The 19,223-nt window shown below is 35.5% G+C and overlaps 4 non-coding genes across 4 annotated transcripts; all 4 read left to right on the plus strand.

Annotated features, from left to right (window-relative positions):
- The first annotated feature begins 4,237 nt into the window (after window positions 1-4,237).
- Trnay-gua (transfer RNA tyrosine (anticodon GUA)) lies at window positions 4,238-4,330 on the plus strand. The gene is made up of 2 exons: window positions 4,238-4,274; window positions 4,295-4,330. It is a non-coding gene; the product is annotated as a tRNA-Tyr (tRNA).
- Window positions 4,331-8,218: 3,888 nt separating this feature from the next.
- On the plus strand, window positions 8,219-8,311 carry Trnay-gua (transfer RNA tyrosine (anticodon GUA)). Its single transcript has 2 exons — window positions 8,219-8,255; window positions 8,276-8,311. It is a non-coding gene; the product is annotated as a tRNA-Tyr (tRNA).
- Window positions 8,312-13,081: 4,770 nt separating this feature from the next.
- Window positions 13,082-13,168, plus strand: Trnay-gua (transfer RNA tyrosine (anticodon GUA)). The gene is given in 2 exon segments: window positions 13,082-13,118; window positions 13,133-13,168. It is a non-coding gene; the product is annotated as a tRNA-Tyr (tRNA).
- A 4,179-nt stretch (window positions 13,169-17,347) lies between these two features.
- Window positions 17,348-17,439, plus strand: Trnay-gua (transfer RNA tyrosine (anticodon GUA)). Its single transcript is given in 2 exon segments — window positions 17,348-17,384; window positions 17,404-17,439. It is a non-coding gene; the product is annotated as a tRNA-Tyr (tRNA).
- Window positions 17,440-19,223: the final 1,784 nt, after the last annotated feature.

Raw genomic sequence — 19,223 nt, forward strand, 5'->3', positions numbered from 1 at the left:
TGTCGACAATTTGATCACCACTGGACGAGACTATGAATCTCTACTTGAAGTGTATAATACTGTGCGCAAAAGATTAAAGGAGGCAGGATTTGATCTTCAGTCCTGTAATTCCAATTGCACTGACTTGCAGAAACAAATGATAGAGGATGAATCTATCACTTCTCCTCTTCCTTCCTTTGAAAAAGTCCTGGGGTACCGTTATTCCCCTAGCCTAGACACAGTCAGATTGAGCCCTGTTGTGGTAGATGCCAAAGCCAACACGAAACGTGCGATCGTTTCCCAAATTTCTAGCCTTTACGATCCATTTTCATTACTACTTCCAGTTACTATACAAGGCAAAGTACTTGTCAACCAACTATGGAAAGACAAACTTTCATGGGATCAAGAAATTCCTAAAACCTCTACTGCCTCTTGGCAAGCCCTAGCCAAAGAATTGAACAAGCTAGGTGATATAGAGTTCCCCCGCCGTGTGTTAGTGGATGACTGTCCGATGCAGCTTATATGCTTTTGTGATGCATCTAAGCTCGCTTACGGGTTTTCTCTATTTGTAAGACAAGGGTCAAAATGTTCCTTGTTATTTGCCAAGGCGAAAGTGGCTCACATTAAAAGGAAGACCCTACCTACCTTGGAACTTTGGGCCATTTATCAGGCCCTTAAAATAGTGCCTAATGTACTGCATTGGGAACTATCAATGTTAATTCCTTCTTTCTTGTGGCTGATGCTCAAGTAGCCTTATCTTGGGTCTTAAATGGGAAAGGAACTAAAAACAACATCTTTGTAGACAACCGCGTGATGATGGATTTAATGTAGAGTTTCAAGTTCTCCCTCGGTTCAAATATGTTCCTTCGTCCGAAAACCCAGCAGACTTATTAACTAGAGGGCTTAATACCTCTAAGTTTTAACAACTGTTAAAATTTTGGGTACACGGCCCCAACTGGTTGAATCAACTGGCAATTGACTGGCTAGTGTCTCCTTTACCTTGCCTTAATGACGTAAACAAAAAGGTCATTTCTTGTATGTTCTCTGATGATCCTAGCACTGGTGAGAATTACTTTCCAATCAATATCACCAATTATTCTTCGCTGCCCAAAGCAATTAACGTACTGGAGAATGTATTGAGGTTCTGTGATGTTAAAACACCGAAACAAAGATACCTATCATAGAGCTAAACTACTGCTATTTTCTTATATGCAAGAGGAAGAATATCCATTTGAATTGGAATAATTGCGCCAGCCCTCTAATAAAGCTGTCCCTCCAAGAGTATCTGCTCTTGGTTTGTTCCATGATAAGGACGGTCCGATGTGAACAAAAGGTCGTATTCAGAATTCTGATATCCACCCCTTTGATGTCAAATTCCCTACACTTCTAGGTAAAAATCATCATTTGACTGAATTGACTATCAAAGAAGCACGCCTAAATTGTTGCCATCTAAGAACTAACTCAACTCTTGCAAAGTTGAGATTATCTAGTTTTTGGATCCCTCAAGGGAGGCAATCGGTGAAGAAAATTCTTCGTAATTGTATTATTTGCAAAAAAGGTCAATTCGATGCCTTCTAAAACTCCCTCAGGTTCTCAACTGCCCAATCATCGGGCTAATTTTATTCATCCTTTTCAACAGGTGGGTGTTGACTTTACCGGTCATTTTTTGGTAAAGCAGAATGACGGAGACGTGAAAATGTACGTCTTATTGTTCACTTGTATGAGCTTGCGTGCAGTGCATCTGGAGCTTTTACCAGATATGAGCACAACTTCCTTCATAATGGCATTTGTCAGATTCACCAACCAGTTCGGGGTTCCTACGTATGTTTACTCGGGCAGTGCGGAAACCTTCTTGGCGTCCGGTATCTTGTTATCTGAAGTATTTGTCTCTGATGAATTCAAAGAGAATTTCAGATCGACTACCATTAGTCATATCACCATCCCTCTTTATTCAGCTTGGTATGGGGATGCATGGGAGAGAATGATTAAGATGCTCAAACAATGTTTGAAGAAGTTATTGGGCCGAAAGAAAGCCTGCTACTTCGAATTTTTTACCATTCTTTCAGATGTAGAAAAGGCGATCAACGATCGACCACTCACCTACATAGCAGCTTCCGAAGGAGGTCTCGATATTTTAACGCCCGATCAATTTCTACAAACCGGGTATAGTCCTCGCTTATTGATAAGCAGTCATAGATCGGACGAATTGTGTCCTGATCCCCCCAGTCGGGCAAAACTTCTGCAGTCTCTAAAATTGAGACATCAATATATCGAGAGATTCCGGAAGATATGGCACAACGATTATCTGTTGTCCTTGCGAGATGTTGATGCCAATATGGTGGGCGATAGACCTCTGAAGGTGTCGGTAGGAGAAATCGTTTTGATTAAAGCACCAAATAAAACCAGACCCTTTTGGAGTCTATGCAAGGTGCTCAGACTCATCAATGGGACCGATGGTACAGTTCGTTCGGCCTGTGTGCTGAGAGACGGTTGCGACAGGTCCACTCCCTAAAACATCTGTTTCCTCTAGAACTAAGTACACTTCTGTGCCATCTTCTACAGAATTTGTAGAGGAGGGGGGTCCTTTCTTCTGTCCCACCTGTTCCGTCGCAAATGACGGATCAGCCCCTATGGTGTGCTGTGATGCATGTGACAATTAGTATCATTTCGACTTTGTTGGGGTGAGTCAACAGGATACTTTGGGGGAATGGAGTTGTCCTAATTGTTCGGAAACCTAAAAAAGTAACCTTCTCTTTCCTTAACCTCAGTTGTTGCCATTAGACTTACGTTAAAATATAATTCTTAAAATTACTAATATTTGAGACTTATAAAAGGTAAATTGTTTATAAAACTAACTCGTAATTACCTTAAATAACTCATAATTACTTTAACTAAAGATGCTAAACCCATAACAGTTTGTTAGGTCCTTGCAACTGATTATTTCAAATGTTCATTAAGTGACATAGATTAATTGTAATTAGTCTTAGAAAAACGTAATAGATACCTGTTCCTTTTTCTTTCTTCCCTTGGCAGTGTGTTGGAAATTGTACATGGAAAAGCGAGCCTTATTTGTTGAGGCGCTGAATGCCATGGTTTCTTTTTCAGGCCTTTGATTGGACCGCGAGAAAACTTCTTGCGCGCCCAGTTTTAAAACTCACAGACCTTTTCGCTCTCTTTGACAAAAATAAATCTGCCAGGGTGTAGACGCCAAAAAAAAGTATCTCCCCCAAGGGCAGGCCTCGAGGTCAACCATGCTTGGAGCACCATTCGCTTTTTTTGGGGGGGGGGCTTTAACCAAGTATTTATTCCTGTTATGATAAGAATTTTTAGACGAACATCGTCTTTCCTAGAACTGATAATTCAATTCCGTTTATTGGAGTTTTATTCATCCAGATACCATAAATAAATGGTATCTGTTCTCTTTTACCAGCTTCTCCGAAGATAAGCAATTCAACACCTCAAGAAAACTACCAGACTCTCGGAGACGCGAGAAATGGGCAGATTCTTCGCAATCCTACTAAGAAGACTGAAATACTTCTCCTCGGATAAGGCTTGCTTTATCCCGTTGTCCTTTTTTCAGCTGCTGAGTTCTAAAGCTTGTGAGGAAATTAATTCTCAACCCTAACCCTAACCCTAACCCTAACCCCCACACGCTCTATTTCTTTTCTTTTTTGTTATTTACTCTTTTTACTCGCTCCCTTCCTGACCTCTTCGCACTGCATATCTGCGTTATTTTTTTTCTCTTACTCTGTTTTTTTTGTTGTTGTCGTTGTTGTTCTATTTTAACATATACGTCTCCGTCGTTATAAAATTTCCCGCCATTTGTGTATGTTTTTCTCCCCTCTTTTTCATTCCCTCTCCCCTCTCCAAATTTCAAGTAAATGTTTATTGTTATAAAACTGATGCTAATCTATACTTAAGATCTCTCTACAGATTTTATATTTCTGGAACATTTTTATTAATATTTATTTATATTTGCCAAAATTTATTTTTAACCTCATTTTGACATTTTTAAATTTGATGATTTTTTATTTTTTTTAGAGTTGACCTCGAATAACTTTCCATATCCTCCAACATCCTAAGTGAAAGTGATTTTTGTGTAAGAACGGGATTTGAACTTGGAACGCCAAGATCGTCAGGCTGTGCCGTTAACCATTGAACCAACGTCGCCTCCCACCACGACAATGAAATTGTATATTTTGGGGAAAAGGATTAAAAGTAAATATATAAGGTTTGGTACGTGGTTTTATGGTAGAAGCTTGCGATAGCTCAGTTGGTAGAGCGGAGGACTGTAGCTGATTATGTAAAAACTGTTATCCTTAGATCGATGGTTCGAATCCGTCTCGCGAGATCCGTCCTTTTATATATTAGTTGTAAGTTTGTTTCGTTTGTTTGTTTTTTTTTACGTGTATTGTATATCAAGGAGAGTTTAGCAAGTGGCTTCACACAAGTTTAAAACAATTCACGTGACTGTCATCTTAAAAAATATGAAGCAGTCTCTCTTCTTTATAATTATTTATATTCAACGTGTTGAAAAAAAAAGACCTAACTGGGCTCTTTCACAACTTATTCGCGTGACGTGTTAAGATACTTGGGGGTGGGGCGTTTCAAAAGCCATCTCCTATTTTTTATTCTGCTCGAATAGATCAGAGAGGATTGCAAGTTGCATTGTTATGATGACGTAACTTATGCATTCATGATTTAAAAGTTTCCCCTCTCTGTTGCAGATATTAACGGTGTGAGTCTCTAAGAAAGCAATTCCTGCCATAGACGTGCGTCAGAAACAGACATGCTTCATTGAATTCCTGGTAAAAGTACATTGAGAATTGTGACTATGTAAAAAAATAAATTCTGGAAGACCAAAAGTCGCTCAGTTTAATGTTACAACTACCATCTTCGTAACTCTTCGATTTTTTTGACAGTGACGCCTACGTACAGCCATCATTTATCGTTGGCAATAGTGCATTGAGAATAGTGATGACTATGTAGAAAAAAGCAATCCTAGAGCACAAAAGGTGCCTCGTTTTAATTTCAACTTTTTGGAGTTAAAAATATAGAAGGTGTAACTTTTGGAACGACGCTCGTATAACATGTAAGTATAAGTTGTTTTCTCATCCTTTTAATTTTTTTTACTTATTTCCCCCTCCCTCACAACACTGATCTGACCGAGATTTATTGAAATAAAAAAAAAAACATTTATATCTCCTTCTAATTTCTTTCGTTATATTTTTATTAAACAATATACGCGTTAGTATTTGCATTCTTGGTAAATCTGAAGAATCTTTCCACTCTCGAAAAATCCTTTAAAATTATCAATACCGTTTAAAATTCCAGTAAACAAGTAGTTTCCAAGATATGAAGAAATGCACCCACTTTATGGCCACCTTCTTTTTAGGAGGGATGGGGCTGCCGTTTTATAAAAAGAACATATTTTTTATGTTTTTCGTCCTTTTTATTTTTTATTTTTTCTTTGGAGGGGCTATTCAATTATAGAACTTGTATAGTTTTTAACATATGCTTCTTTTGTTTAATTAACGCGCCGATATTAACTGAGCAGCTCAGAAAAACAGTTAATTAAACTGCAGAAGCCCCTATTAAACACTATACAAAAAAAAAAAGAACGAAAAATATAAAAGTATGTTTTTTGTAAACCGGTAGCCCTCCTCCCCAAAACGTGGCCATAAAGTGGGTGGTCATTTTATGTTATTATTTTATTATAGAAAAGTGATCCCCCATTTTTTTTTAAACTAATATTTCTTCATATATTGGAAAGGGTCAATCCTGGGCCCAACTCTCTTCCTGATATACATCAATGATCTCCCTAAACACATACTTAAATCATTCGTTGACATCTATGCTGGTGACACGACCATTTATGGCAACATATCAAAGGCCGTAAATGACAACGTTCTCTCTAATTCTCTCTCCTCTGATCTTAAGCGCGTGATACAGTGGGGGAAGAAGTGACTGGTCACTTTTAATGCATCTAAAACCAAGCTTCTATCTTCATATCATCAACGCTCTGATCCCCATCTGGCATCAATTGAAATGGATGGCTCTCGTCTAGAAGAAGCCCCATGTTTTGACAAGCTTCTGGGCTTGACCTTTACTCCTGATCTGAAATGAAACACGTACATTAAGCCTGTTGCCAAGATCGCTGGAAAGATGGTGGGATCCTTCTACTGCTCCAGAAGATATCTCACTACTGATGCAATTCTCTATCTATATAAAAGCCAAGTACGTCCAAGGATGGAATACTGCGACCATATCTGGGCAGGAGCTGCTAAAATAGCCTATCCTGCCTTGACAGAATACAAAATAGATTTCGTGGCTTATTGGGGGATGCCCTTTTCTCTTCCCTGCAACCTCTCTCCCACAGAAGAGACGTTGCAAGCCTATCTTTGTTTTATCGGTACTTCCATGGCAGGTGCTCGTCTGAACTCCAGTCTCTGGTCCCCTCTCGCCAATCTTTTATGAAAAACACTCGTCTAGCTGAATCCACTGTCAAAAATTTTCCCCACTCTTTATCTGTGCTTAAATTAAAACGTAGATTTCATGAACAAAGCTTCTTTCTTAGAACTGCACGCCTGTGGAGCTCTGTTCCGTCTGCCTGCTTCCCACCGGATTAGAACCTGGATGTCTTCAAGTCCAACGTAAACAAAATTCTGATGAACCGCCCCCTTAAGTAGACACTTTATTAAATCTCCACACTAACGTACTGTACTTACAATAACCCTTCCGGGCCTTGATAAGTGGTGACCACCTTGTAAAAAAAAATTTTAAACCTACTCGATTGCTGGAATTTTAAACGTTATTTTCGTTTTCAGCGCCCCCCCCCCCCGAAAACATATAGAGGTGATAATTTTAAAGGATTTTTGGAGGGTGGAAAGATTTTTCACATTTACCGCATTCTTAAAGAGGACCAAACTACTGCATGTTTTTAAATTAAATATATATATATATATTCTGAAATAACGTTTATTTAACATTCGTGTTTCTACACTTTACTGCCGAAACTGGAGACGTCGTTTTATTTCACGCACCTGCTGTCCAAATCCAGGGAAGAAATCATTATATGGCCGAAGCATGAAATAAATAACAAAAAAAAAATTAAACTGGAGAACGATTGCTTCCGGAAAGGGAAAGAATAAATTTACCTAAAATTAACATTTATTATTTCCGGAAACGTATTGCTTCCGGAAAGAATAAAAAAAACTATTTCATAAATATCCAATGTTGCTTTCATTATAAAATTGTTTTATTAAAATTATATTTTCTTATGCAAACTTTTCAATAAATGTTTTTACAATTATATTTTCATTCCCAGCTAAAAAAAAAAATAATAATAAAACAACCCATTTCCCCGTTAAAAAAAAGAAAAAATAATCATTTAAATTAATTTGTTGGTGACCCTTCAAAGTTGCTTTAATTAAAAAAAATATATAAAATTATTTATTTGTTCGGAAAAAAACAAAAAAACACACAAACAAAAAAATAAACAAACAAAAGAAACTATTTTATAAAAATCCAATGTTGCAATTATATTTTGATAAATTTTATACAATAAATGTTTTGACTTTGTTTTAGTTTTCAAATGGCGCTCACCCAGTTTAAACCATTATGAATATTTCATTTTCTGTTTATAATTAAAAAAAAATGTTCCATGAAAAACTTTCTAATTTCCATTAATTAAATCGAAACATTTCCAATTAAACAATTACGGATATATGTTCGCTTTCACTTTCTTTATTTACTTTCTTCATGGTTCTTTCCGGAAGTTTTTTTGTTTTGTTTTTTTTTGTTTTGTTTTTTTGTTATTTATTTCATGCTTCGGCCATAGTTTAATACAATGATGTCTCCCCTAAATTTGGACAGCAGGTGCGTGAAAAAATGGCGTCTCCAATTTCGGCAATGAAGTATGGAAGTACCTAAACATGCATGAGACATCAAAATTAATGCCAATAGCTGTAAATGGAAAGACAAAAATCTCATTTCATATATAGATAATCCAATAGAATAAAGAGTTTATGCTAAAACCAGATGTCTAAAATATATTAGCTGTAATGAATTTGTCTTGGTCGCATTATTTAATCAAATAACAAACATCAACAGAAACAGATTTTTATTCCTTAATTTCAATATTAAAAATGGCTACCGTGACAATGAATTCGTATACTTGATTTAAAGTACAGGATTAAAATTAAGTAAATAAAGATTGAGTGGCATGTCAGCAGCAGTACTCGCGATAGCTCAGTTGGTAGAGCGGAGGACTGTAGAAGTTAATGGTGAGACTGAAATCCTTAGGTCGATGGTTCGAATCCGTCTCGCGAGATTTTTTTTTTTTTTTTTATGTTTTTACTACTATATGAGATTGGAAAATAGATTTGAAAAAACAAATATTTTTTATGACTCGACCAAACTGCATTCTGGTCCGTTTCGAGTAATGTTCGACTGACTGCTGTGATATTCACGCTCTTCGCCGAACTCCCATCAGTTCATAAATATACATGACAATTAAGCAACACAGGATATTCCGTGTTTCATTCTCGTGAGAATTCGTCAGGCTTACTAAAAAGGCTTTACTGCATGTGCAGTGATAATGGCTTGAATTTAAGTTTAAAATATAACGTCAAATATCATGGTGCAATTGTAGTTTACACAGAAACATTTGTTTCGCACGCGCCCCTATTATATCAAGGAACCTACTGTTGATTTATATTTCGAGCCTTTCGGCTTGTGTGGTAATAAAACTCCTCAAATGCACTTGTAATGTTAGGCTGTGTAAAGTGTTAACTTAGGTAAAAATCGCCTGTTCCTGCTTTCATCGATTATTTTGATTATCGATTATCGATAATTATCGAAGACATTCCGATACAAAATCTATCTAAAAACACTGCCTAGCAAATTAAATATCCTCGTGTGAAATTTCATAACAATCGGCCCAGTCGTTTTTGAATCCATAGGAAACGAATTCACATAGACAAAGTTTCTTTTATAAAATAGTAGAAATAGGCTTCGGATGAGATTTCCGCCATCGAACTTTAGTTCACAACTGGCTGAATCCTCCCTGTATATATCCTGCATATATATATATATATATATATATATATATATATATATATATATATATATATATATATATATATATATATATATATATATATACGTTGTTTGTTTGTTTGTTTGTTTGTTTGTTTTTAAATAGCATTTTTTTCTCGAATTAATATATACTATAATCAGTTGAATTGCCAAGAAAAAGAAACTTGGTAAACATTAATTAATTTTTAAAAGATTAAAACGATTAAATTTTAAAAAAAATAAGTTTTAATACAAACATGACACTTGTCAGCTATTTTATCGCCAGATTAAAACCAATTAAAAAATATTATTGCACAATATTAAGCATTTTGTAGGCCCCCCTCCCTCATATTTTGTTTGTCTCTTTTTACCGAACAAAATACGGAACACATAATGATATTAAGTTTATATCAATTTTTAATTGCAACTTCAAGGTAAATTTGTGTTCAATATATGTATTTAAATTTTTAAAAAGTAAACATTTTTTACTTATTTGAACTCATGTTTCATAATAAATAGAAATTCCGATAGATTTAAGTATATTTTGTTCGAATTTCGAAAAAATAAATATGGGGGGGGGCACGCACTAAAAAAATTTTCGCCTCGTATATTTTACAAAAACTGCATTTTATATGTAATTTCATTCTAAAATGGATAAGTATCGAAAATTTCACGAAAATCTGACCATTAGTTGATTTTTGCTAGATTTATTAAATACGGCTATGTTTTCACGTTCGGAATGTTTACTACATGGGAACGTTATTTTAAAGCGCCGATTATGTAAACACGATTTTCGTTTCGCAATTTCATTATTTTCGTTCGATGAAAATTTTTTTTAAATTATTACTCGTTTATTTTGTCCTTCTTTTAAATGGTACAAAAGTTATACTGATAATATTAATTTATAATAAAGTTACATCGTGTTACATATAGGGTGGGGTAATTCTGTGGTGACTTTTGGCAGTCCCTATTTAACAGGAATATTATCTTTGTAGTCGATAATTACTCGCTGGCCTTTTGCATGGCTGCATATGCAAGTTGTAACAAAGAGAACTTCATTAACTGAAAAGTTTTTTGTATATATTTTCCAACATGCTGCGCTCAAATCAAAATTTGTAAACGTCGTGACTTGAAAATCTTGCAAAAAATAAAATTCATATCAAAAATATATAATTTTTTTCGATAATATCGAGTTTAATCTTTTCTTGGTTGAACACAAAAATCAGATTGCTAGAGATCATCTTTGAATATATTTACAAGGGGTTCGCAGCAGTTAGCGTACAGATCATACTCGCTCCCATGATGGAGGCGAACCGTTTGCATATTTACTGGACAATGTCACGGGATCTACAGGGAGGATTCAGCCAGTTGTGAACTAAAGTTCGATGGCGGAAATCTCATCCGAAGCCTATTTCTACTATTTTATAAAAGAAACTTTGTCTATGTGAATTCGTTTCCTATGGATTCAAAAACGACTGGGCCGATTGTTATGAAATTTCACACGAGGATATTTAATTTGCTAGGCAGTGTTTTTAGATAGATTTTGTATCGGAATGTCTTCGATAATTATCGATAATCGATAATCAAAATAATCGATGAAAGCAGGAACAGGCGATTTTTACCTAAGTTAACACTTTACACAGCCTAACATTACAAGTGCATTTGAGGAGTTTTATTACCACACAAGCCGAAAGGCTCGAAATATAAATCAACAGTAGGTTCCTTGATATAATAGGGGCGCGTGCGAAACAAATGTTTCTGTGTAAACTACAATTGCACCATGATATTTGACGTTATATTTTAAACTTAAATTCAAGCCATTATCACTGCACATGCAGTAAAGGCTCCTTGGACATGGATCAAACTTTTAACTTGATTTGAGCCCAAATCAATAAATCTTAAGGAGTCAAAATTGGGGTCATAGTTTTAAAAATTTGACCTCTCGCCAATTTTGGGTCTAAATATTTAAAATTTTACATAAAGTGTATTCAGACATAGGACAAGCTTTTTAATCGGTTTTTAGCCGAAAATTTGGCTACCAAGGAGTCAATGTTCAAAAGAAAGAACATCAGGTTGACGGGGTTTCAATGGGGAGTCCGTTGGCCCCGTCTTTATTTATACTCATAGGAGGAATACAAAAATCTAAACCCCTAGACAAAACTCTATTTACAATTTCTGTAAGGACAGTTTTTGAAAAATTGAAAATATGTTTGCTTCCATTAGTGGGTTCACACCCATATCTTCTGCGAACCAGAAGAGCAAGTTGTTTACTATTATCTTTGGGAGCATTTTGCCTAGCAAATTGATCACCAGTAGATAAATATTTTCAAAAACGGAAAAAGTAAAAAAAGGACAGGAACCCCTTCACTACGGACCAAAGTTGATGACGATTACTAATGTACGTCTCAAGATTCTCCGTCAACTTATATATATATATATATATATATATATATATATATATATATATATATATATATATATATATATATTAAAAAGTTTGACTCATGTCCAGGTAACCCACATCTAAAATTTCAAGTGTTTAGACCCAAAATTAACAGAGGAGTTTGGTAGAGTTTGCAATGATAAACTCTTTCAACTTTGACCCCTTTGTAGCCAAATTTTCACACAAAAACTGATTAAAAATCTTGCTGCATGTTTGAATACCCTTTATGTAAAATTTCAAATGTTTAGACTCCAAATTTGCTAAATAGTTTGCTAGAAACCGTAACTTCCGCCTATTACTTTTTTGTAAAACTATATATAAATTCTGTACCTCTAAACATTTATATATATATATATATATATATATATATATATATATATATATATATATATATATATATATATATATATATATAAATATGCACATAAAGTTATGAACAGTACATAGGGCCCGAGCAAACCTGGGCTGAACTGCTAGTATACATACATACATCATGATGATTGCAACGTCTTGTCAGACGAGTGCCACTCCCTCATACATTTAAAATCCATGAACCCAAATGTTTGAGGAAGTATCTATACAAATATGATGTTGCAGAGTCTTAGCTTTGTACGACAGCTAAGTCTCTCTCTCGGTTCAAAATGTTTAGATCCAGCAACAAGCAAGAGCAAGATAGCCAGCAACAAATTAAACTGCAGACCAGCTTAATGCGGGTACTGGTCTTCCGCTTTATGGTTTTTTAAATCAGAGATTTGCTTCTCCTAGAAAGGTTGCCTTCACCACGGCTTACGGGAGCCCTCTCTACCCCAATACACATATACACACACACAAATATACACGGTGCTAGTTGGCCGTTGACCTAGAAAAAAAGAGTTCATTCGCCCTTTGGATGGTCTTGTTTTTAATCCTTCAGGGAGACTAGCCGCCCTCCTCACCAAACAAGTCTGGTGGGGGAACCAGTTTAGTCGCCGGTGACTCGACCATGAGGCAGGTAGTACTTGGTTACATGGTACCAGTAGCATATGACATGACCTGACATCATACATACATACATACATACATACATACATACATACATATTGCGAACGCAATCCTATCTTTATGTACTAAAACCGAAGTCGATTGTGATCCCATCCGTACCTAAAAATAATCATTTTAAACCCACAGCGTTAAAATGATTTTAACCTTACTTCGGCTTTTCATGATTTTTTAGAGTTGGCCTATGATAAATTAGTTGATAGTATATCTGCATGCTAAGTATAGTTTAAATCTAATCAGTAGTTCTGTGCCTATAGCAAAGAAACAAGTATGCGGACAGACAGACGAAACTTATTTTATTTTTATTTATATGCATAATCTAATAAAATAAAGAATTTCACTCAAAATGGAGTTATAAAACAAGTTGATAGTAACGATTCTTTTGTGATCGTATGTTTTAATAAAACACTACACAACCACTAACAGCAACAGGTGTTTATGCCATTAGTTTCACAATTGTGAGTGATTAGCATTTTATACTTGAGTCGAAGTACAAGATTGAAAGTGACTAAATAAAGATTGAGAAGCATTGAACGTGTGGCACTCGCGATAGCTCAGTTGGTAGAGCGGAGGACTGTAGCTGTTGAGACCGTAATCCTTAGGTCGATGGTTCGAATCCGTCTCGCGAGATTTTTTTTTTTTAATTAATTTATTTATTTTCAATTTTCCTTTGTTCGTTGATTTTGAATGTGATAAAAAAAAAACTGCGATGTATTTAAATGAGATAAGAAAACCGACCTTAAAATGCAAATATAATTTAAACTCGGCCATGTAGCAGACCGACACAAACAAAATTTTCTTTCTCACTACCAAAACAGGCATACTAACATACGCACACATCTTCATGATTATCCTATGTCCATGTAGTCCTGGATATGACCTTAAACTATATCTTTAACATCTTTAACGTGATCGTTTTCTCTGTCGTTTACGTCGGTCTGTCTACACGTTTTTTTTATAGGCTTTTTCGTTTTCCTTAGCATGACGTCACTTCGCGCACGGCTCAACATTTGCATACAGCCGCCATACGCGCGTTCGCGCTCTGTTGCACAGCTATAAAAACCACTCGAGGATAATCAGTTAGATGATGGTCATTACTATGATAGGTGTAACATGAAAAATGGCATTGACAAAAGTTGTTTAATTAAAAGGACAGTTCGACAAGAATTTTGTGAGGTTAAGGTCATGCTACATTTTGCAGGAAAACAGTCCCGCGGTAATGTTTTCCCCATATTGGAAGTTCTTGAAAAGAAACTCTGTTCATGGAAATTCTGTTTGAGTTTAGAGTTTGGTTCTTGATGTGAGTTGTTTACGTGGATAAACCAGAGATTGGAGCTCAGTCGATCTTAGAATAATAATATTAACATTTAAAAGATGTTATTAATAACACGCTTTTAAATACTAAGGCGCTTTTATGAAAATTATTAAGTGAAAATGAAAACGAAGATTATAAAACTTTCAAATTTCAAAAGATCGTTAACTCGATTAACTAAAAAAAATAAAATTGTAATTTCAATACTGTCAACTAAACTCCACAAAAAAAAAGCAGATTCCGTCATTACAAAAAAATAAACACGAATTCATTTTTTTTAATCCGTCAAACAACGTTGACAAATTATGCCAGAATAGAAATTTAAAACATCTTTTCGGTTTCCATGTAAAAGTCGTGCAGAAGTGATAATGTTGTTCGAAGTTGCAACGAAAATAAATGTTGTCCTTACGCATTGGCTCTGGATTGGACAAAAGTTAAAATAAGAGTTTTTTTTTTGTTTTTTTTTTCAACCATTCATAGTGTGGATAGTCACAAATATATACGTGCGCATATTAGCGTGCATTTATCTTGTTTGTGAGGGAATGCCCACGGGCTTACGTATAGATTCGTTGGTTTAGCAACGTGTATTTTAAGCGCGAAAGTGTATGTATCTTTGAACTTGTGCGTTCGTGTAACGCCGTCTCTGTGTTTCGGTGGTTGTATAATAGGTCGTGATTGTTTCTCGTCTTGAGCGTGCTATTACTTACACCTCCACCTAAATAATCTATGCTGGAGTGTGACGAACGCAGATATGTTGCCTTTAAACAAGAGTTTCTCAAGGGAGCCGTGCCGCCCACCAGGAGACGGGGACGTTACGAGACTTTAGGTGAGCGGAGGCCAAATTTATCGTATAAAGGGATCCTTAAGATTCTTGGGGGGGGGGAGTAAGATTGAGAATTTTTAGTAACATAACTAGGTTTTTTCATCTCATTTTCTTTGAGAATCACAATTCATGTAGAAGTTGAATGCATCACACATTTTTGATTGGAAAAGTTAATTCAAGAATCACGCCCCGTAATGTTGACAAAGCTATATGAATATTCAATTATTATTTTTCCATTTTAATTATGTACTACAACTACTACTACTACTACTACTACTACTACTACTAAGGTTATTATGTAAGGATGCGTGTAGGGAGAGGGCGATAGAATGTATCCGACTATCCTAGGAGACGTTTGTCGAAAAAGGTTAGGAAACCCTACGCCAAACGAAACGTTAAGAAAAATTAACGTGTATGGTTGGGTTTTTATAGTACGCGCGAGATTTGGAAAAGTAATATTTCCGCTTCCATGGTTAGTTAAAAATACTGCTGTTTTGAGATTTTGTTCCATTGAGAGTCGATCCGTAATAATGACAACATTATTCAGTGCCGCAGCTACTTTGAACAGAGTAAATCAGCACTTAGATAACGACAACATGTGATTATGTGTGAATCGAAGAAACATTCAATAATTGGAAACTCTTACGTCTAAAGCAAATTAACCTACCTGACTATGTTTTTATTTTTCATTTTTTTTTTTTTGTTTTTGTTTTTTATTTTTTGAAAATACCCTCTTATTATCCTAACATGTAATCTGCTCGCCCAAGTGGCCCAGTCACTGCCCCGTATTTTTTTTTTTTTTTTTTCAGATTCAGTTTATTATACAATATCACTTCTGCCATGAGAAGAAAAATGATTCTTTTCTTTATTCAATTTAAGAATTGCCATAACACACATACATACATACATACATACATACGTGTGTGTGTGCGTGTGTGTGTGTGTGTGTGTGTGTGTGTGTGTGTGTGTGTGTGTGTGTGTGTAAATATGTGCATGTACGCGTGCGTGTGTTTTTTAGATATTCTACAAGTGAATAAAAAGAATCGTTTCTCTTTTCATAGCAGAAGTGTAGTGTACACACACTCGCACATGCACACACACTCATATGTGTGTAGGATATTTTCGGTTCATTTGTATTCAAATTTAGAATCCTAAAAGGATACATACATACATACATTAATCTATGTGTATAAATACATATATATGTGTGTGTGTGTGTGTGTGTGTGTGTGTGTGTCTATAGAATATGACTTCTGCTGTGACAAGAGAAACGATTCTTTTTTTATTCATTTTTAGAATCTCCAAGGGACACACACACACACACACACACACACACACACAGATATATATATATATATATATATATATATATATATATATATATATATATATATATATATATAACTGCATATGTGTGTGTGTGTGTGTGTGTGTCGAGCATTTTGAATTGTAGCTAACAGAACAAACAAGTGATGAAGCAACAAATATACAACAATAAAATGTTACCAAAGGCAATAAAAGTTATTTTTTAATCTGTCTGGATCATTTGTCTGTGTTTTCAATCATTTTTAAACGCTCTTAATAGTTCAATCCTTGTTACAGGTTGTTTCGCTTTTGCAAGAGCTACACAGTTTCAACTTTATTTCCGAAGCTTTTCTATAAACAGAATCACAGCTGACAACTGTCATAATCGTGTGAAAATGTAATGTTGAACTGAACTGCATATTGTTATTACAAGTAATTTTCGAATTTTGAGAGATTATCAAGACCAAACGTGATCGTATAATGTTAGCCAGGTTTTTCTCGTTCTAACTTAACAGAGTTCATACGAGCTGTGTATTGAACTAAAAACGTTTCGAAATAAATTAAAACACAAAAATAACTTATCCAAGTAGTTAGAAGAGTAACTTATCTTGCCTTTGGTAACATTGGTGGTTGTATTGTTTTTTTTTTTTCATCATGCTCTTTTTTCTATTAACTACGGTTAAATATACATGTATGTGTATAAATACATATATATGTATAAATACATATATATGTATGTATATATATGTTTATATATATATATGTACACACACGCTCACACGCTCACACACGCTCCCACACACACGCTCACACACACACGCTCACACACACACACACATATATATAGAGAGAGAGGGGGAGAGGAAGAGAGAGGGGGTATGAGAATGAGAGGTAAAGACAGACAAGCAGATGGGGACAGAAACAGAAGATCTGGGATCATTCAAACTTATCTTTTTCCACCGACCCGCAGCATCAGTTCAATATCGAGATATCTGTCAAAGAGGAGAGCATTTTAATCTAAGGATGGAAAGTTTGTACCCCCCTCCCAAACCGAATTAGTAAAGTGCAATTAAATTCAAGTTCAACAACAACAACAACAACAGCAGCAACAACAACAACAACAACAACAGCCTGTTTTGACAATGGCGCCGACGCGACGACTTATAAATAGATTTCTAACATAGATTGGCTGTAATGTATCCTACTTGATCCATATTTAATCAAACAGTAAAAGAATAGAAACAGGTTTTTATGTCATTAGTTTAACTATTGTAAATGGTTATATCGTACTCAAGAAATTGTATACTTTATGCAAAGTGCAAGATTAAAACTAAGTACATAAAGAGTGAGTGGCTAGCGAGTTACTGAACTCGCGATAGCTCAGTTGGTAGAGCGGAGGACTGTAGTTGTTAGTGTCAGGCTGAAATCCTTAGGTCGATGGTTCGAATCCGTCTCGCGAGATTTTCTTTTTATTGAATATATTTATGTGAGACGAGAAAATCAACTTTTAAGATCATACATTATTAAAACAAAACTAATTCGATATAAATGTTAGAGTTATTTCTGTGATTCTATAAATATTAATTTTTCAAATCGATCGTGACTTTGAGTAATATTTTGATATATATTTGTTATACTGTTCAGGATCTTCCAAGGTGGCCATGGTTAATTTTATAAACCTGTGATACGCATTATTCGGATTTTCGGACTACAGTTCTCAGCTTGAGTGTTGTTCTCAGAACTTTTCGATCAGTGTAATTTTATCCGTTATGCCACGAGTCCTTGGCGTATAGGATAAAGTACTAAGTAAAATTCCGTTGTAAGCGACACTCTTCTGGAAGTTGACGGTTCAATCTTCAGTGCAGGCGATAGTCAAAATACAGTTGCGAATTGCTTCGGGTTTCTACTCGGTTCAAATCGGAAACTTAAACCTATTATATTTCGCGTAGTCGATTTTTATGCTAAGTTTGGTTTAAATTCACTCAGTAGCTGCGGGTCTATCGAGAACAAACACACAAATAGATACATGTTTTTTGTTCTCTCTCTCTCTCTCTCTCTCTCTCTCTCTCTCTCTCTCTCTCTCTCTCTCTCTCTCTCTCTCTCTCTCTCTGCAAGAACTTAGACACCGGGCTCGGAAAGTAGAATTGAGAAGTCAGTGCCTCAGAGGAAGAGCACTCCGACCTTCAAAAAGTGCCTGGCATCCCTGTCTGCATTCCCCGGTAAGGGCGCCCCACGCGATTAGCAACGCATTAACAACTTCTCAGAGATAAGGCAAGGCTTGTGAGGATGGACCTTCTAGAACTGCACAGAACTAAACTCCTACCGCAAAATCAACAGGGACCGGATCATTACAGGCTTGGCCTAATCTCTGTTGATTTTGGAGACGCGCAAACAAATAGATGTGATGCAGATTTTGAGTTTATAATCGATACAATAGAACACCAGATACATCTTTCTTCTTTCTCGTTTATTTTTATTTATTTTAAGATAGAAAAATAACGGAAAGAGCGAGGGAAATAAATAGAACAGAAGGTTAAGCGATCTGAAACTATAAGAAGAAAGAGAGAAAAGGGGGAGAAGATGAAACAATAGATACAAACAGACTCACCGACATTCGTTTTAATCGAAAATAGATTTTCGTTTTTTTTTGGGGGGGTGTTTGTTTGTTTGTTTGTTTTTGTTTTTTTTTTTTTGCATTTGTCTTATTACGTCTTACGGTAGAGAATGTCATCATTGGTTAAGGATAGCCGATTGTAATCATCATCATATGAATCCAAAGAGTCTATTGTTGGCATTGTTTCCCCGATATTTTTTTAAATCACAATTCTTCCTAGAAATACATTGGGAGGGGGGACCACGTGAAAGCTACTAACATTCTAAGTAAAATTGAATTCGTGGAACGAACTAGATTCGAACTGAGAACGCTCAGACCGTCAGTCCCTGCTGTTCACCACTAGAACACCGTCACTTCTCAACCGATTGTAATAAGAAAGGGAGGTTGAGTAGATATTCATTCTGTAGGCTTCACTTAGTAGGAAGAAAATGAGTTATCATAAGCTGAATTATAAGGACAAACTCCTCCATTACAAGTTAAAACAATTGTATTCATACAGTTTAATCAAGAAATAGGTAGAGGCCTGAAAAAATTACGTAGGCAAAAATATAAAAACACGTTTAGCCAAAAAATTACGTCGACAAAAAATATAAAAACACGTTGTGTAGAGTTTCGGTCACTAGTTTCGCGC

Source organism: Euprymna scolopes, chromosome 13, assembly GCF_053919585.1.
Source record: "Euprymna scolopes isolate OS-2025 chromosome 13, ASM5391958v1, whole genome shotgun sequence".
In the NCBI taxonomy this organism is placed as follows: Eukaryota; Metazoa; Mollusca; class Cephalopoda; order Sepiida; family Sepiolidae; genus Euprymna; species Euprymna scolopes.